This window comes from Vidua chalybeata, chromosome 4 (assembly GCF_026979565.1).
Source record: "Vidua chalybeata isolate OUT-0048 chromosome 4, bVidCha1 merged haplotype, whole genome shotgun sequence".
In the NCBI taxonomy this organism is placed as follows: domain Eukaryota; kingdom Metazoa; phylum Chordata; class Aves; order Passeriformes; family Viduidae; genus Vidua; species Vidua chalybeata.
The window spans coordinates 24,134,067-24,142,734 of record NC_071533.1 but is presented as its reverse complement, the minus strand read 5'-3'; positions in this window follow the sequence as shown (position 1 = coordinate 24,142,734).

Sequence of the window (8,668 nt, the reverse complement as noted above, 5' to 3'; positions counted from 1 at the left end):
ATTAAACACCTGACTCTTTCCTTCCCTCTTCCTTCATATTTTTCCTTGTTTAATCTTTTTGGTCTCCATTCTTAACATCCATAGCTTCATTTTCTCTAGTCTTGTACTATCACTTTATTGTGCATCTGTGACTTCTCACTGGCACCACTTTTGCACTGCTTATAGTTATGTACATTCTGATTCCCTGTCCCCACATGGATGTGGAAAGCTAGATGTAAAATAAATGTTAAACCTTAATTTTTATAAAAATTTGAACATGTAGTTTGGACATGGTTTGTTCTGGTTCTAAACTATGAGAGTAAACTTGAAATGCTCAAGTTCAGTTGTCTTGGAATTTAGAAACCTGGGCTCTCTTTAACAGTACATGCTTCTATGACAACTTTCTGAAATCTGTTGAAGTTACAGTTCGTTTCTGCTTTGCTAACCAGCTTACACCATTTTGCTGGAAAATTGGAATACAGCTGCCAGTAGCATTACAACTGAGGTAAAAGTTCATATTTTTAAGCTTAAAAATGTGCTGGTCTCAATTCTTTTTTATGCTTGTTTTAATTTGATGCTTATTACTTTGTCCTTGGAGTCACAGCCACTGAAATCACATGATCAACTAGGAAGACGTTTTGTGAGGTGTAAGGCAGTGGGTGTTAGAGAACACAAGGAGATGTGCATTATGAAGGGTCAGGGAAGAAGAAAATTGTAAAACAATACATGGAAGATGGAGTCTTGTTTGGACCAGTACCTGTTTCTTTTTTGCATCTGTCATGTTCCCAAGGGAATAATTTTTTGCAATTAGCAAGTGTATACTTTGATGAAAGAGTAAGGATGGATTGTACAAGTTTTTAGATGGACTCTGAAGGTGGAAATGGGAGGTGTGTTGTCCTTGAAGCAGACACCAGTCCTGTCTGGTGCAGGCTTCTTGTACAAGTTACATTTGGGCTTCCACTTCAAGCAGGGGGGCAAGGGGAGGAGCTGGTAGACAGAAACTACCAGAAACAACTTCTTGGTGAAGAAGAATTCTAAGACTTACAAAAAAAAAAAAAAAAAAGCTTAATTGGTGATTACCTCAGTGAGTACCTACCAAAACCACAGGTAGTCTAAAAACTACATAATGGATCTTGGTTCCTTTGAAACATAGGGAGGGTGGAAAATTTTCCATTGGAACTTAATGTAAGAAGTGAAGGGTTTGGAAATGTGAGTTTTCCTGTTCTGCTGTGTTTTTTTTTTTTTTTTTTTTTTTTGTCACGATAAATGCTGTAATAGCTTCAGCAGGGTCAGCTTCATGCTAGAAAATTTGGATTAAACAAAATCTACCTCTATTTCAAAGACTTTTGAGAGTGAGTATAGAGAACAAAATGTCAAGCCAAGCCATGTAACAGGGAAAGAAACTACAGTGTTCTCTCTGCAATGTTTTAAAGATTGCTTGCTGTGTTTTATTGGGGTTTGAATTTAACAACATTATTTGCAATCAGTTTGTTAAGTTTCACTTGAAAAACCTTGAGTGGTTTTAAGCACAAAAAAGTTTTTTCCAAGGATGCAGGAAAACTTGATTTGTAGCATTGGTAGGGATTTTCCTGGTTTTTCTGTCTTCTGATGCACAAAGCATCTGTATTCGTTATAAAATGAATATACACACGTTTTTGCATGCTTGAGTAAAAACATTGTACTCAGTTGCAGTGTGGCATAGTTTTATAGGAAGATAACAGATGCTAACTTTTTCTGAAAAACTTGGCTTTAAGCAGACCACAGGAACAAGCTTTGGTTGCTGTGGAGGTATGGAACTAAAGTCTGGCAAATAATTAAAAGACAGCCAGTTAGTAGATGGATATGGAGACGTAGAGTACCGGTCCTATTAGGTTGGGTAGTTGTTTATGCAGAAGTTTGCATTAATCAGATAACATGAGGGTTTAAATACAGCCAGAAATATTCTGAATAACTCCATTGTATTATTTTTTGCAGCCTCCCTTCAATTGTTCTCTCTAGTAATTTTATTTCAAACTCTTCATTGTTTTTAAAAAATAATGTTTTAACAGGCATTATCATCTGAAGCAGATACCTTGGGTCCATCAAACGTGGCTGGTGAATCAGAAGTCTTCAGTCTGCATATCCCTAGTAAAACTTAGAGCATAATTGAAATTCAGCTGAAGATTTCTTGCTGTGTTTATAGCTGTCAAAAAAACCATTAAGTTAGTTGTTTTTCCCTCATTCTTTTGTAGTTTCATACATGAAAATGAGACTAAGACAAAACTATCTTTACTTAAACAAATTAGTACTGGAAGAATGGAATGAGATAATGCACAATCAATAAAAGATCTTAAAGTATGAAGGTTATTTTACTAGACTACAAACTATACTAATTCCTTAAAATGTGAAAAAAGAAAGCTTCTGATTGGATTTATCTGCTTTCTGGTCTTTGGTTCTTGTTGTCATTGAATGGATAATATTTTACCCCAGGACCTTCAATATAAATATAAAGTAGGTATAAATTGAAGAACAGTTGGATTCAGGTCATGATAGGCAGTTGCATATTTTAAAAGGCAGATGGAATTGTGGCTAAAATACTTTGTGTATAAAGCTGAGGGCTTGTATTTTGGCAACAGTGCAGGACAAATGCAAAGAAAGCATGGGAACACAGGAAAAAAACCTCTAAATACATGATATCAAGGGAAGGTACAGAAGGTAAAGATAAAAGCTGACTGTATTATTGTGAAGTGAAAATGGGCTGCTGTCAGTTCATGCATTCTAGTATAATCAAAGATGGTTCCAAAATAATCTGGAATAAGAAAGTTCATAAATTATAATTTTAAGTGTCCATCTTAGTCTGACAGGATAGCAATTCAGAATAACCCTTAACTGGAAAACCAGTTTGGAGTGCAGACAGACAAGCTCTTGCAGGTGCGTGTAGTGTAGAACAGTTTCTAAATTGCTGCTTGTGATGGTTTAGCTGATGCCCATAAACTGACTTAGCATTCTTGGTTAATGCAGCAGTTAATTCTGAAGTAACTTTGGTCTGCAGTGCATTTACAAACAAGCACTCAGTCTTCTGCAGGGATAATTCAAAGTTGTCAGTGTCTTTTTTCTGTACTGCAGTGGTTGGTTTAATGTCAACCAGTTGTGGGGGAAGAGTTCAGTAGCTTCCACATAAGCAGGAGTAAGGGCTGTAACTATTTCTAGAGCAGCTGTGTGCCTTGGGTAGGTTAGAAGAGGTGACAAGCATAATCTTCATAGTGATAGGTGCCAGAAGTGAAACAGTGAATTTGAGAGGACAGCTGTGTGTAAAGTAATACTTGCAAATTTCTCTGGTAAACATCCCTGTTTGCCCAAAATAGCTTTTGTTTGTTTGGGGTATTTTTGCCTATGCATTAGAAGTATTGGTGAGACTTGACTGTCTTTGAACAGTGAAGAATTTTAATTCATGTTAGGACAAAGCTTTATCAGGACACACAGTTGAACAGAATATATTGGTTTTCAGCAGCTTTTAATACTGATCTTTGATCTCTGGGGTTGTTCCTGTGCTCTGGAAGAGTAGGCTCCTCTCTTTAAATGGCTTCTGCTGAGATTGCTTCCCCTTCATGAGCTTCAAGCAGAAATACTCAAGCTCTGTAGTTAGGGAATCCTAGGTTTGGCAGATTAGGTAATTCTGGCTTTTGCCTAAACGTCATTAATATTAATATTCTTATTAACTGTACATTGTGCCATCACAGACTTAATGTGCAGAGTATGAACAGTTGCTTGGAAGATGGTGATACAAGGTTATCCTCATGGGAGGAATGTTAGGTGTAGAATTGGGCTGCTGGCTTTGCTCCAGCTGCTTTGTCAGACCAGGGTTCTGGAGACAGAATTTCAAAATGCCTTTAGTTTTATCTGGGTTGGGAATTCTGACTCAAATTTAGTCTCAGATGTGATCTCATGTTTCATTAGAGGGAATGCAAAAATTAAGCTGTTACCTGTGTTTTGAAGAGCTGCCTAAGAGGTGATGTTCTCTTAGAAAACATTTGTAGACACTGAGTATAGTAGTTCATGTGTGCTGAGGAGAAGTGAAGCCTGTGCTTGTTTGTAAGTCAGGCCTGTTTTGTTTTTTTCCCTCTGGCCAAGTAAGCCTGAGCACTTCTTATCTTACAGTCTTTGATGCAAGTCAAAAAAGAAACTGTTCAGTCATGAGTCCTGGGGGGATTTTTCCAGTTCCGCTTGTTTTGGTTTGTTTTGGTTTTGTTTTGTGGGGTTATTGGGGTTTTCTTGAGAATGTTCTAGAACAGAACTTTCTACTAAACATGCAACTCTAATCCTCTTGATATCTAAAGGAGGAACTGCAATTTGCAATCTTACATAGAGAACGTAATGTGAGTCTATAATCCGTTCTTCCTGGCAAATTTATGAAGGTAAATAGTGAATATCTGTCACAGCTCTGGCAAAGATCACTGTTCAGTGTGAAGCTGTTAATTCATTGGGGAAGGATACTTTTGCTAAAACAAGCTTTGCAGATTACTTGCCATAGTGTTAATCCTGCTCTGACTGTGAATGCTGAAAATTAATTCACAGATACATCAGTAATTGAAGGGTCTATTCAATATAACCATTATTTTATTCTCTTTCCTACTGAAAGGTTTGGAATGCTCTTGTTGGAGTAAGAGGTCCAGATCTCTTCATAAGGTTCTAGATTTTGTGTCTGTACTCAGAAGAACATGGAGGAGAGGATCACTGTTAGTGATTGTAAGAGTTCTTAGGTAACAAACTTAGTGGAACATGGCAGTGATATTTTTCTAGAATGGATTAGTGCTGGCTGAAGAACTGAATTTAGTATTTGGAACTGGTGGTCTTCAATATCTAAGTATTGCACCTCTCAAGCATGTCTGTCTGGTCTAAGCTCAGTAACAAGCTACCAGTGCACAAGTGCAGATGATGAGTCTAACCAGCATTAAGAGGTAGAACTTGTGTAAACTAATTGTGATCCCCTGGTTTTATTGGTTGGTTGTACTAACTGCTCTGTTTTTACAGTTTGAGTTGTATTTCATGAGGATATCTCTTAAGTTATTGTTTACAGCATGATTTATGTTTCCTGAGAATCCATTCCAAATTCATTGAAAGCAGCACTTCAAGGTATCATCCCACAATCAATAGCAATTGAATTAGACAGGAGGTAGGTAGATGGCTGCTACTTAACTTAGCTTTTTTTGTCTTCTCTTACTTCGTAAGTGCTGCACTTTACACTCAGAATTACCATTTGGTGCAAAGGATGTGAATTTTCATAACCATAACTATTTATTTATGAACTGAGAAAGAAGTAAAAAAGCATTCTTTTTGGTTTAACTATAAATGATATGAGAAAAGCTTTGAAAAGATGCAGGTAACCCTGAATCATAGTTTTGCACATAATATTCTTTCCAATACTGATAAGACTGATGTAGGAAAACGTTCCAAATTTTCAGTGTGGAAGCATGAAAAGACAGATTTGTGGAGAAGCATTAAGCAGTTACCTTAATCTTTGGATGCAAAATTTAACTTGAAACAGCCTTCCCCCCCCCCCTTTTTTTTTTTTTTAATGTGACTGGCATGGCATCTTAATATCTTACACATGCATTATGTTGTGCTTTATGAGGGGTGGGAGGGGAGAAAAAAAGGAAGGTGAGAAGTTGCCCTTTGCTGTTCAACTGAAGCTACATCTCTGGTTCCCAGGGCAGGAGACCAGATGCAGAAATAGGTTATAGTTGACCAATCAGCCCTCCTAGACTAAGAAACTTCCTTAGGTTTTTAAGTTACGTGAGTACAGGTAAAACAAAATTCATGTATGTATTAAGATTAGGAATCTAGAGTGCAGATATACAGAGACAGAGTGAAGGGTGAAAGCTCAATGTTGTAAGCCTCAGAGAGGTTTAAAAAAGAAGTTCCCATGAAGCATATGCTGACACATACATCATGAATAATTTAGGGTGTGGACAGAGAAGAGGGCAGCCAACTGTACTTTTTGAGCCAGCTGCAGCAAACTGATAAGCCCTTCTCGGAGTTCTGCTAGGAGGAAGTAGCAGTAATAGTTGGTGGTTACTAGATTATGGGTCATTGCTGGGAAGCTGGAAGGATAAACAGTGCATCAGCATGCTTGGTAATGAGAGAATGCAACAAAAGAGGTCTTGAAAAGCCTCCAAGTTTAAGCTACCACCAAGATGTTCACTAAACAATGAGTGACTTTCTAGTCATGCAGTGTCTTTCTTATGTCAGCATTAAGTTGTCCACTGCTAACTGTGAGAGCAGGAGGTTGCAGGAGAAGCTTAGCTGTACCCTTCTGTCCTCCAAGTAAACCTTCGTGTCTCTGACCAGATGTGGAGTACTCCAAAGTGATTATTGTAGAAAAATCGTTACTTGTCAACTTGCTACGCATATTGAGGTACTTCATTAGACTAAGTTTCCTAAAATATCTTTTTTTAATAGTTTAAAGTATATTTTTGGTGCGATTGAAATTCCTCAGGGCATTTCCAGGCCTTTAAAACTCTATTTCTCAATATGACCACTGCTGATAAACTGTACTGAAAATATGCTGAGAGAATCAACATAATAGAACCTTTATTGACAGATAAGTACTCAAGATAATTTTGCATCTTGAACCTTCTAAGTGCTTAATAACATTCTGGAGTCATGATAGCTTCCTGTGATGAAGAAAGCCATACCTTCGGAAATGGTTGTTTGCTGAATGTTGTTTATTTTGCTAATATGTAGAAAGTGCCAAAAGCTTAGGTGGCTGTTCACTCTTCAATGCACTAATTAAAACTTTAAATACCTTCAGAATATTGTGGCACTTCTGTGAAGTGTTCTGTAGACATCAAAATGTATGCTGAGTGTTTAATACAAGGTTTAATTGAAGTTATATTGTATCTTTTGTCCTTTCATTAGATCTAGACTAGTTCAGACTAGCTGAAGATCTTTGCTCTTGCTGAAACAATCTGGGAGGAGATTTATTCCAGGCAGTGATCTCTTGTGGCTTTTAGAACCTCTCTATGGGCTGCTATTTCCTTTGTGCTTATCTATAGTCCTCATGTTGAGAAGAGTTCTTCCATGGAACAGTGACATTTGTAGCAGCAATCAAAGGCATAGGGACTAATTTGAGCACCTGATTATTTGGATCCACTGGGCTGAGAATTTAGCTGTAAACAGAATGTGTGAGTAATATTTTAGCATGGCCGCTTCTTGAAGGGACCTTTCTTTCACCAAGGACTTAGCTGAAGGGACAAGGTTCTTTTCACATCCCAAAGGCTCTTTTTTAAATGTTTCAGGCCATAAAACTACTGCCTGCCTTCCCTTCTTCCAGTGGAAATATCAGAATTTTAAAATTCTGACTAGTACCAAAACAAGAGATCTAGTCAGACAGTATGAGAGGACACAAGGAAATGGAATGAAGGTGTGTCAGGGAAGTTCAGGTTGGATATTAGGGAAAGGTTCTTTACTGAGAGGGTGGTTGGTCACTGGAACAGGCTCCCCTGGGAAATGGTCACAGCATCAAGCCTGAGAGAGTTCAAAAAACATGTGGATGTTACTCTTAGTCATATGGTTTAGCTTTATTCAGTCTTGCAAGGAGACGGGAGTTGGGCTTTGATGATCCTTATGAGTACTTTCCAATTTGAGATATTCTCTATCCTTCCAGTACTGTTTGTATACTGCAGTAGTCTTTTCCTTTTTGTTGCCATGAGAATCAAGCACATAATGCATCTTTTTAACAGATGGGTGTATATATAAAGTAGTATTTTTAGTGCTGTTTATGTATGAAGTAATTTGTGAAAAAAAAAAATAGAGCCCATATTAAAGTATGCCTGTTTCATAAATGTGCAAGAGTCAGTTTCTGTAAATGTTACTCCTGAGACATTTGTACCAGTGCAGCAAGTGATAGGGCACATAGCTTCCTGGACTGCATGAGGATGAAGCTCTATTATGTACAAGGGTTTTCACTGGAATCATTCAGACAAGTGGATATTTTTGCTTGTGTAGCCATGCTCTTGGCTTATGCTGTTGCCTAAGTGGGGCTTGAGTTGATTCAGTGAGAACTTCGTTGATTAAGAATTCTGGAAATTCTTACAGGTGATGAAATAATCATTAATCTTTCAAGAGGGAAAAAAAAGTGTCACTTGAGTACTCACAGTTTTCAGTAAAGTTATTTTGAATATTCTATGGTACTTGCATTAGAGTCATTTTGGTAGAAATGTGTGGCTTCAGTGTGGCTGAAGCCAGGAGCATTAGCCACACTGAAGGCCTCAGAAACAGAGGTCCTGACCTGCCTCAGTGGTTTGTTTGGAGTCACTTAAGTTAGAAATGCAGCTCCCAGCTGTTTCAGCAACTCCAAATCCATTTACATTTACTCATCCAATTTATCAGCTACAAACCTTTGTTGACATTCTCTTAATACCTGCATAGAAAACATTCATTAAAACAGTAGGCTGGATGTGTGCTTCATATGTAGTGTGATCTATCTGGTATGTCCTGCTCTCAGCTGGTCCAGTGCCACACGCATGGGCTCAGTGAAGCCTCTCAAACTTCCATCACGAGGAAAAGTTTGCTACCTACAGATACCCACGTTGAGGGATTTCATTTTAGGCACTCAGGGACAAGTTGTACATTGTACTGTGGTCACAGATGACTGTCTAATTTTAAACCTCTAAGAAAGGCTAAGCAACCTGTTTCATAATGTCTGCAT